This window comes from Mesoplodon mirus, assembly GCF_964341445.2.
Source record: "Mesoplodon mirus genome assembly, chromosome: 6".
NCBI classification, from domain to species: Eukaryota; Metazoa; Chordata; class Mammalia; order Artiodactyla; family Ziphiidae; genus Mesoplodon; species Mesoplodon mirus.
Window position 1 is genome coordinate 134,523,148 of NC_138982.1, and position 9,558 is coordinate 134,532,705.

A 9,558-nucleotide genomic window follows, 5' to 3' on the forward strand; every position below is an offset into this window, starting at 1 on the left:
TTAAAGAAAAACAGAGAACTAGAAACCATAAAAAGGAGCCAAATAGAAATTCTAAAACTGAAAAACACAATCCGAAATTAAAAGTTCACTGTATGTGCTTGAAAGCAGGATGGAAATAATAAAGAATCAATGAACTTGAAGATAGATCCATAGCAATTGTTCAATCTAAAAAAAAAAAAAACAACAACAACAGAAAAAAAACAAGATTGAAAAATTAACAGAGCCTCAGGAACCAGTTAAAAAAAACTATCAGAGATTTAACATATAGAAAATAGTTAGAATCTTGGGAGAGTTGAGAGAAATTGGGGCAGAGAAATATTTTAATAAATAATGGATGACATTTTCCCAAATTTGGTGAAAGACATAAATTTACAGATTTAAGAAACTGTAAATATGGAGAAAACCATACCTAGGCACATCACTGCTAAATGCCAAAAATAAAAATAAAGAGAAAATCTTAAAAGCAGCCAGAAGAAAATGACACATTACATATATGGGAACAAAATTTGAATAATATCTGATTTTTCATCAAAAACTCTGGAGACTTTGTGTATCCTCTTTGGAGGAGAACTTAGGACATTTTTGGTTGTACACAGATAGTTGTTCATCATGTTAGGTGGATGAGTTATTTTTCTATTGCTCTTATCTGGAATTAATGGTTAAAAGATGTGTGTGTAGATTCCAAGTGAGTAAACTGTGCTGGATTTTTCTGTGGACAACTTGGTTAAATTGGAAATTTCACTTCCAGAATTCTCTTCCCTGTATTGTTCTGGGTTAAAATCGGAATTTGAAAAAAGGTTTGAGAGGCAAAAGTGAAGCAGCACAATTTCTCTCTAAAGGGTATCATCAGATACAGAAATGGCAAATACAGAGATGCCCAGGGGCTCTCAGCTTGTCCTTGCTTCCTCTGTTCCATATCCAGCTCATCTTCCAGAATATAGATCCCGATCACCAACAGTGGTCCCAGGCTCACTGTCAGACTTAGTGGCAGATGCACTCAGGTAGCAACTTTCCATGGATACCTCCAGAAGCTTCCTGTTCTTGGTCCCACTTCAGTGGCTGGATGTAACAGGCCTCTCAGATTCCCTTGAAAGTTCCAACTTGTCCACCCACACCAGTGTGTCAGGAAGACTGGCTAATAACTTCATCTCTATGCCTCTAACTCTCCTTTCTAGACCTTCACTTCCCCAGTTCCTTCCACCATTGTGTAAGATCTAATTCCCGAAATCAATCCCTTATCCCATAACATTCATAGTGATTCCACTTCCCTGGATATATTTTGGCTGACATTCCAGTGAGGAAAATGTTAAGTGGTGACGTGCACACTTGTGCGGAAAGCTCCCACCCATCAGGATGCAATTCATTTCTTCTTGGCTTCCATTGGCCAAAGCAGATCCATGGCCATATCTAACTTCAAACATGGCAGGGAAATGCAATCCTTCCATGTGCCTAGGAGTAAACTTGAACCAGAATGTTTGCAAATATACTACACACATGACTACCACACATAGGATAATATGTAAATGATCAATAGATATTTGCATATGTAGATGAATGTATGGATGTGAGATTTTAAATATTTACGGAGATCGGTGGAAATCAGTAAAGAGGAAAATAAACTTTTAGTCATCAACTCACGTGCACTAACCTTGTGTGAACTCATTTATAAGCTTGTCATTAGATCTCAAGACCTCCTTATGAGTCAGTTTTCTTATTCCCACTTTACAGAGTAATTCTGCGAGGTCAGGGACCATGCCAGTTTTTAATGGATTTTATTTTTTAGAGCATGTTTATAGAGTTACAGAAAAATTAAGAAGCTAATACAGTTTCCATATAACCCCCTGCCCTCCCTACACAATTCTCTCTATTAGTGACATCTTACATTAGTATGGTATATTTGTTCTAATTAATGAATCAATACTGATACATTATTATTAAAGTCGATACTTATTTAGGTTTCCTTGATTTTTACCTAATGTCCTTTCTCTGTTCAAGAATCTCATCCAGGAGGCCACATTACATTTCCTCATCATGTCTCCTTCGGTTCCTCTCGGCTGTGACAGTTTCTCAGAGTTTTTCTTATTTTTGAGGAGTACTGGTCAGGTATCTTGTAGGCTGCCCCACTGTTGGAACGTTCTGATTTTTTTTCCCCATATTAGACTGGAGTTACAGGTTTGGGGAGAAATTGTGCCTAGTTGTTCACTGATGTTAACTCCAGTGCTAGCACAGGGCTGCACACATAGGCTCCTTAATAAATGTTTATTGAATAAATAGATGTCTACCAGTACGAAAATGGGTTCAGAAAGGTTAGGAAATAGGCCAAAAGATACCCATCTAGTCAGAAGCAAGACTAGGATCGGAACCCAGGACTCAGAAACTCTTCTACTTTCCAATACATTATGTTAATCCTGCAATAATTATAATGACAAATTTCAGATACTGTTCTAGGGAGTTTATAGATGTCATTTCTAATCCTCTCAACAGTATTTCAAAGAATGTGTTATTAGCCTATTTTCTTTAAGCTCAGTGGTATCTAGGAACTTCCTCAAAGCTACAGTGAAAAAGTGGCCCTGCGTCTTGCACCTCCCTCCCACCCCACCTGCCCATCCCACTCATGTAGGTCATCACCGACCACCGAGCTGAGCTTCCTGTGCTTTATAGCATGTTCCCATTAGCTATCTATTTTATGCATGGTAATGTATATAAGTCAATCCTAATCTCCCAATTCGTCCCACCCTCTCTTTCCCCCCTCCACCCTGTGTCCACATGTCTGTTCTCGTACACATATAGCTGATTCACTTCTTTGTACAGCAGAAACTAACACAACATTGTAAAACAATTATACTCCAATAAATTATAAAAAAGAAAACAACCCAGTTTTTTTTAATTAATTAATTAATTTTTGGCTGCGTTGGGTCTTTGTTTCTGTGCGAGGGCTTTCTCTAGTTGTGGCAAGCGGGGGCCACTCTTCATCACGGCGTGCAGGCCTCTCACTATCGCGGCCTCTCCTGTTGCGGAGCACAGGCTCCAGACGCGCAGGCTCAGCGGCCATGGCTCACAGGCCTAGTTGCTCCGTGGCACGTGGGATCTTCCCAGACCAGGGCTCGAACCCGTGTCCCCTGCATTAGCAGGCAGATTCTCAACCACTGCACCACCAGGGAAGCCCCAACCCAGTTTTTTAAATGGGCAAAATATTTGAACAAACACTTTACCGGAAAAGACAAATGAATAGCAAATAAGCACGTGAAAAGATGTTCAGCATCATTAGTCAAAAATGCAAACAACTCCAATGTCTTTTGACTGGTGAAGGAATAAAAAACTGGTGCATCCATATGATGGGAGGCTATTTGACAATAAAAAGTCAGTATCAAATACTGATACCTGTAACAACATGGACAAAAATCAAACGCATTATGTTAAGTAAAAGAAGCCAGACTCAAAAGGTTACATAATGCATGGTTCTATTTCTATGACATTCTGTAAAAGCAAAATTGTAATAAAGACAGAAAACAAATCAGTGGTTGCGGAGGGCTACGTTGGGGGAGGGGCGGTTAAAACGGAATACAAAGGAATCTTAGAGGGTGATGGAACAGTCCTGACTGTGATGGTGATTACATGATTGTATGAGTGTCAAAACTAAAAAACGAAAAAGGGTGAATTTTACTGTATAAAAAGTAGATGTTAATCTAAAAATGAGTGGATATATGTACATGTACAACTTTGCTGTACACCTAAAGCTAACACAACATTGAAATCAACTACACTCCAATAAAAATTTTTTAAAAAGAAAAAGAAAAGTAGATGTTAATAAACCTGACTAAAACTAAAAAAAAAAAAAGAAAGTGGCCCTGGCCTTGAATCATCTCCTGCTGCTTCCAGAGTCTCTGATCATCCGGTTACAGTGACCTTTCCAAAGTTGGCCAAGTGATTTTTCCCCTTTAAAACTCTCCAAGGACTCCCTGAGCACTGCATGAGAGTCCCCACTTTCCAGCCTGCACCCCAAGCTCCAGGCTCAGTGAGAACCCGGCAGCTCCCCTAAGGAACATGCTGCTCTGTGTGTCTTCACATGTGCTGTTGTCATGCTTAGAACTCTTTCTTCTTCAACCTCTGCCCCTCCAAGGGGGGGAGGGATCTTATTTACATTTCACGTATCAGTTTTAACTTCTAACTCTATGAAACAAACCTTCTCTAACCCACTCAAGCAGACTCCATCTTCCCAACTCCGTGCGCCCAGCGTTCGTAGCGCATGCCTCCCCTATGACGTTGCTCATCCATAGTAACGTCACTGACTTACAGCCCACCCCCGCTCTCTAACCTGATGTTGAATTCCTCTGAACAAGGATCCTGTCTCATTCATCTTTGCATCTGCCATACCTAGTATAGCGCCTGGCACATTACCCATGTTCAATAATGAATGAATGAATGAATGAATGAATATGGAAGGGTATATAATAATCTTCAATGCAGGGTCATAAAATTCCTGAAAATGAACTGAATGCTGCCTCCACACTCTCTTCTCCAAGACCAGGGGCACATGGCCAGCCTCTACAGAAGTTTTCCATCTTGCTCTTAAGTGCATCTTGTTGGATCCATGGCTGAATAATGCCTGGAACCTGGGAGTGAAGAATTGGCCTAATCTCAGTATCTAAGTCAGTTAATGGGCTGGAAATCCAGCTGAGCCTCTTCTGTTATTTTTCAAAGAAAAGTCTCATCATAAGGTATCTTAAAGGCCAAATAGCTATTCCCTAAAGACATTTTCATCAGCTATATAGAAAAGCATCAGATGCATGGTTTAATCCCCCTTCTCCTTTGCTGTCCCTGAGTAATTCAAAGAGGGGTGGAAACCTCGCAGTTAACCAATTAACTTGATTGGAGTAAACAGCCAAATTTGATAACTAATGATCATGTTTGCCAAATTACCACTTCACTTTTTTGTTGGGTAGATACAGCTCTAAGGCTACAGAAACATTTATAAGCAAATTGCCCAGTTCTCTTGGTGGATCTGCCTGTATCTTAAATCTTGCATCTTCCATTATCCCTTCCCACTCTTCTCCATCACTTTAGAAAGCAACTAGAGAAAGAGGAATGCTCACAGTGCTAGGACATTTACCCTCATGCCTGGCTCTAAAAGGAATCTGGTGGCCTTAAGTTTGGCATGTCAACCCAGGTCGTGGTTATGAACCTGCATTTCCTTTCCATATCAGTATCTAAAAGGTGGCTGCTCTGTTTACCTTTTGTCACAGGAGCCAAGAGAAGCAATAAATGTGCCTTCTCCCAGCCATGTGAAGTGGAGAGAAAGGATATCAGTTCTTCAACTAGTCACATTCAATACATGATCCGCAGGAAGGGAACTTTGCTTCTCTTGTCTATTAAAAAAATTAAATTCAGACATTTAATTCTAGCTATAATGGAGTAACTTCTTAGCAGGTCAATGCTCCCATAAAAAAACAGGAAGAGCTGGGTTAAAAGGAAAAAAAAAAAACCTGTTTGAAGGCATTAAAGGGCTTTTAAGGATGCCAGGACTTGAGACAGCAGATCCCAGAGAGAAGGAAATTGCATGGAAGAAGCCCACCTTTTTGCATGAAGCTTTTCCCCTTGAGGCATTTGCCAACTTTTGGGGGGGGGGTCTGAAAAGCCAGCAGAGCTATACAAAAATCTCACAAGGCGAGAGAGACAAAAATTGAAGTTTGTGGATGCCAAAGCAACCAGGTCTTGGAGGTCCAGATTCAGGAGAGAACAAAAGCAGAGAAGTGGGCCTGACACTCAACATCAGTTTTCCTATTGAAGTATTTTCTTCTTAGCAGGCATGATGCTAAAAAGTCAAGCAGAAACAGCTGAAAAACAAAGTTTTTAGTGCTTTCACAGTGATGAGAAATTAAAATTCAACTTCAGGACTCACCAAGGAGAAGAAACCCTAAAATGCTTCCCAGTTCTCAGACCAAGCCTAACAAAAGCCACAAATCAGTCTTGAGTCCATCTTCCTTCTGTTGTCTGCCAGAATGTAGGTCGAATCCCCTATGGAGGTACATAACTTCATCCAGAGCTCTATAATTTATAACACACAACTCCCAGCATTCAATCTAAGATTGTCAGGATACCAAAAATTCGGACCAAAAAACAACTATCCAGGGTTAGTGCCTTATAAGAAGAAACGAGAGAGATATGCTCTCTCTCTCCACCATGTGAGGACACAGCAAGATGATGATCATCAGCAAGACGGGAAGAGAGTCCTTACCAGGAGCTGGATCAACCAGCACCTTGATCTTGGACTCCCTAGCCTCAGAACTATGAGAAATAAATGTCTGTTGTTTAATCCACACAGTATGTGGTATTTTGTTATAGCAGCCTGAGCAGACTAAGGCAGAGGTCATATTTAAAACGCTAAGAGAAAATAAATGCCAATGTAGAACTGTACACCCAGAAAAAAATATCTCATAAAAGTGAGAGAGAAATAAAGGAATTTTTCAGGTGCTGTTGCTAGCAGACTTGTGTTAAGGAAATACTAAAGGGACTTCTTCAGGCAGATACAGATGTATGAAGGAATTAAGGGCAACAGAAAGAATAAATATATGGGCAAAACAAAATGTCTATTGACTGGAAAAAAAATAATGTATTGTGTGGCTTCCATTATAAGTGAATAAAAATGCATACAATAGTAATATAAGAAGTAAGAGGGAGGAAAATTGAGTCAAAAGGTTTTAAGGCCCTAACATTAACTGGGAAATGGCAAAGGTACTAATTAATAAAAGATTCTTTGAAATGACATTTGTAATATTTAAAGTAACCACTAAAAGAACACTTAAAATATGTATATGTGTATATATATATATATATACATATATATATATATACATGTTTAACAAGCTAACAGAAGGGAAATGGTAAAACATAATCATTTTTTTAAGGCATAGAATTAACAGAAAAAGGAAAATAAAGTAGATGCAGCAAATAGAATATATATAATAGAATAGTGGATATAAACACAAATATATTAGAGTAATTCATTCATTGTAAACAATTTAAGTACTCCAATTTAAAAATCAAAGATTGGAGGAATTCCCTGGTGGTCCAGTGGTTAAGACTTGGTGCTTTCACTGCCAGGGCTGGGTTCAATCCTTGGAGGGAGAACTAAGATCTCACAAGCCGCACGGCACAGGAAAAAAAAAATCAAAGATTGGGCAGACACTTCTGGGCTGACAGAATAAAGACCTCCAAAATTCCACTCCTTCATAAACACAAAGGAAACACTGGCAAAAAAATTATCAAGATGAACTTTTTCAGAACTCTAGAATTTAACCAAATGCTTGCTAATATGAGGAATATTTATTCAAGTAAAACAGCTAAATCTTGGTAAGGACAGTCAGTTTGTGGTGTTTTAACTTACCATATTCCCACCTCTGTATAGATATGTGGTAGCCTTAAAAATCAGCAGCCTCACAACCACAGTAATTGTGAAAAAAGCCACTGGAAGGGGCAGAATGTTTGAAGCTCTTCCCAAGAACCCATTCCCAGAGAACTGTCACTATCTGACCTTTCTGTCAGTTCCCTGGAAAACCCTATTCATAAGCCTTCTCTTAATTGACCTGACTCAGAGCTTGCTCAGTGGGCATTTGTCAAAAGCAGTCAGAGGCAATTAATTAACATTACAGCTGCCTCAATTGGCAAGACTAGTTGAGCCAAACAAGAGCTGGCCAAAAACACTAAGGAAAATGTGGGGAATGAGATGTCCATAGGGGGCTTTGAATAACTCCAACATATTCCTTGAATCTAGAAGCTCATGCTCATGGGTCAAACTGCATGCATGCCTAGGAAATACCTGAGAAGGCCCTAACCTTTGGTTGACCTTGGGGCTCTGTACAAGCAGTAAACGAAGAGAGCAGCAGAACTGTAAATTACCGGAATATTGAAGGTATACCCCAACACATACCCAGAGCTACTTGGCAAAGCCTGGGATACTTACTGGTTCAAGGCATTTAGGAAGTCTTTGTCTAATAACTAGATAGGCATTAAGTTAACTAAGCAGAAGCTCCAGTGGCCACTCACAACAAAGAATAAATCTTTATAGAATAAGTCCAGGAAAGTCACTAAACAAACAAACAAAAAGAAACAATGACAATAATAAACAACAGCAAATGTTGAGGGGCAGGGATGAACTGATTTCCAGAGTTGCCACATTGTATTATTTTAAATGTCCACTAGCCAATAAAAAATGACAAGACTTGCAAAGAAACAGATAAATGTGGCCCATTACAGGAAAAGAAGCAGTCAATAAAAACTATTCCTGAGTGAGCCCAGATGTTGATCTTACTACACAAAGACTTTAAATCAGCTATTGTAAATATGTTCAAAGAACTAAAATAAATCATATCCACAGAATTAATGTAAAGTATGAGGCCAATATCTCACCAAACAGGAAATATAAAGAAATAGAAATTATTTAAAACAACCAAATAGAAAATATAGACTAGAAAAGTAGAATAACTGAAATGAGAAATTCACTACAGGGGTTTGACAGCAGATTTCAGCTGTCAGAAGAAAGAATTAGCAAGCTTGAAGGTATGTCTACTGAAATGACATAAAGAACAAAAAGGAAAAAGAACAAAGAAAAATAAACAGAGCTTCAAAGACTGTAGGACAACATCAAATTTACCAACAGATGCATAATGTGAGTCCTGGAAGGAATATAGATGCAAACATCTTCTATAAAATTCTAGCAATCCAAAGTCAGCAGCATATAAAAGGATAATATACTACAACTGATTGGAATTCATCCAAGGAATGCAGGGTTGATTTAACATCCAAAAACCAATCAATGTAATACACAATATTCCAAAAATAAAGGGAGAGGAACAATATGATCATCTCAGTAGACACAGAAAAAGCATCTGACAAAATCCAACACCCTTTCATTGTAAAACATTCAATAAACTAAGAAAAGAAAGGAACTTCTTCAACCTGATAAAGGACATCTAGGAAAAATCCACAGCTAGCATCATACTCAATGGTGAAAGACTGAATACTTTCTCCTAAAATGAGGAACAAGACAATCATGTCCATTCTCGCCACTTCTACTCAACAATGTACTAGAATGACTGGACAAGAAAATGAAATAAAATTCATCCAGATTGGAAAAGCAGAAATAAATTATTTATATTGACAGATGATATGATCTTGCATATAAAAATTTTTATTAAAAAATCATAAGGAATCCACAAAAAAAACATTCAAACTAATAAATAAGTTCATCAGGGTTGTAGGATGCAAAATCAATACACAAAAATCAATTGTATTCCTATACACTAACAATACATAATATGAAAATGATGTTAAAAACAATCTTATTTATAATAACATCAAAAAGAATAAAATATCTGGGAATAAATTTAATAAAACAAGCAAAAAATTTGTACCCTGAAAACTATAAAACATTGTTGAAAGAAAGAAAAAATACCTTAAAATATGCAAAGATAGCCCATGTTCATGGATCAGAAGATCACTGTTAGGAGGGCAATACTCCACCAGACTGATCTACTGATTCAATGCAATCCTATCAAAATC